The sequence below is a fragment of the Penaeus vannamei genome, chromosome 14, assembly GCF_042767895.1.
Source record: "Penaeus vannamei isolate JL-2024 chromosome 14, ASM4276789v1, whole genome shotgun sequence".
Taxonomy (NCBI): Eukaryota; Metazoa; Arthropoda; class Malacostraca; order Decapoda; family Penaeidae; genus Penaeus; species Penaeus vannamei.
In genome coordinates, this window is record NC_091562.1 from 31924977 (window position 1) to 31927476 (window position 2500).

At 37.2% G+C, this 2500-nt stretch overlaps 1 protein-coding gene across 1 annotated transcript in view; it reads right to left on the minus strand.

The window, feature by feature from the left end:
• Window positions 1–2500, minus strand: part of LOC113808319 (endoplasmic reticulum aminopeptidase 1) — a gene marked incomplete in the record, with an annotated part of 119389 nt that overhangs the window by 72447 nt on the left and 44442 nt on the right.

Sequence of the window (2500 nt, forward strand, 5' to 3'; positions counted from 1 at the left end):
CATTTTTATCAGTCATTCCCTTAAATCAAAATTATCTCATACAGACCAGATATAACGTGGACTCACCTCATTATCATGGCCAGACGTAATCTTCACAATCCTTGCATGAGAGATAAGGCCAGGCTATTCCTAACGTAAGAAACCCTTTTGGAGATTAAGATCAAATTTGCATTTACCTCGTATGGACGGCAAACCTTCTCGACCTTTCGCGATGCAGATAATCTTGGACCTTTTCCTCGTGGTAAATCTACAAGCCTATAAGTTCTATGGAAACTTTGGCAACTTCTCTCGTATAACTGCTGTGGGTCTCGATTCCCATGGCTTTAGACCCAGGGAAATATTAGGTAATGCTATCGAGCTAAATCTATTTTTGTTTTGTTTTGTGCCTGACTAATGGTCTTCAGTGTTTCATTTACTTATTCTATTTATTTAGGTTAATTTGTCATCGCTGAGGAATTTCATCCCCCATTAATAAAAGCATTATCGTATTCAGTTTCCGTTCCAAGAATTTTTTCAGTAGTCAAGATTTGACGAACAATAAACAACGAGAATTCTCCGAAATTATCATAAAAAACTGTTGATCGAGACAAAGATTTCTCTCTCTCTCTCTCTCTCTCTCTGTCTGCCTCTCTCCCTCTCTCTCTCTCTCTCTCTCTCTCTCTCTGTCTGCCTCTCTCCCTCTCTCTCTCTGACGTCAGCATTGGAGGGTTATGGAATGGTAATAATAATAAGAGAAAAAGAAAAGAGCCGGAAATCACCCCCTCTGGGTATTTTCTCCAACCTAATACAGAGTGATAAAGAGAAAAGTTTATCCCGAAAATCCACGAAATATTTGTGGATTGTCGGGAAGAAATATGTGCTCCTAGGCTAGGAGGGGAAAACACTCATATAAAGCTATATCTACACACACACGCACACACACACACACTCAGACACACGCACACACTTATGTCTGTGTATTTGTATGTTCGTTGACATACAGACATACAAAGAGCTGGTTTTTACGTACAAACAAATATATATGCGTTTTGGAGTTTTCCAATATTTTGCAATATCAAGTGCTTTCTAGAATCATTGCTCCTTATTCAAATATTTACAACAGCACTTGAAAGAACAGCGTAAAAGTAATTGAAGTTTTTCTCCCGAATTTCATAACTCATCACGTATACTTTAACATCTAATTTCCATACAAATTGCTACCAATTTTATTCATGAATACCTCTCAGAGGTATACATTCTACAGTCTTCATTTATATATTCTGTGTAATTCATTCAGAATTTTTAGTTTTCATTATTGCATTTATTACTTCACATTTTTTAGTATGCCACTTCTTTCTTTTCTGCAACTACTCTTTCATTCTATGATCTGTCCATCTGTTTGTCTCCTCTACCAACTCTATCTCTTTCCCTTTCCCCCTCTCTTTCTCTCTTTCTCTTCCTCTATTCCTTCCCCTATCCTTCTCTACACGATATGCGTTTATCTCTGTCTATCTGCCTATCTACATTTGATAATAATAACATTTATATCAATCTACCAATCTACACACACGCACTTATATAAACAAATCAACGCCATTGCTTCATAATTTCGAACACTGATTCGGAACATAGTTATTCGAATTCATGCCGTCCCTGTACATCTTCAATTTGCATGATTGCGTATTGGAAAAAAAAGGAAATACAACACATTTGGCGGGAATTTAGATCGCGAATGTACTTTATCGAAATATTGACAATAACCCTTTAACTTTCTCTTGGGAAGATCCGAAACAGAGAGCAAATGTGAAAGCGATTTGTGATTACACCGGGACACGGGCAGAAATAAATGAATCAGAGATCTCGCTTATTCTCACTTTCGCTTTCTGTCTCTGTCTGTCTGTCTATTTGTCTGTCTGCTCGTCTCCTTCTGCCTCCTCCTCTTTACTTTCTTTTCTATTTCTTTTATACACACACATACACATGTAAAGATAGAGAGAGAGGAGAGAAAAGAAGTGAAGGGAAGGGAAGAGAAGTAAGAGAAGAGAAGAGAGAAGAAGAAAAGAGAAGAAAAAGAGAAGAAGAAAAGAGAAGAAAAAGAGAGGAGAAGAGAGAAGAGAAGAGAAGAAAGAAGAGAAGAGAGAAGAGAAGAGAGAAGAGAAGAAAGAAGAGAGAAGAAGAAAAGAGAAGAACGAGAGAAGAGAAGAGAGGAGAGAAGAGAAGAGAAGAGAGAAAAGAGAGAGGGAAGAGACAGAGATAAGGTATAAAGAGAAGGAAAACACGCAATGAAAAACTAAGTAAGCCAAGAAAAGAAAGAAAAGAAAAGAATATTCTTCTCACAAGTAAAACATCCACTCCGTATGCAATCTATCCTTTCCCGCTTTTTCTTTGTTGTTTAACCGACCGCCGTGCATTGGACATTTTCCCGCGGGATCATACTTTTTCGTTTTCCTCATAAGTAAGACAAATGTTCGTAAACTTGTTGCTTGTAAACTAATAAATCATTCTTAAAGAGTTTATGTAA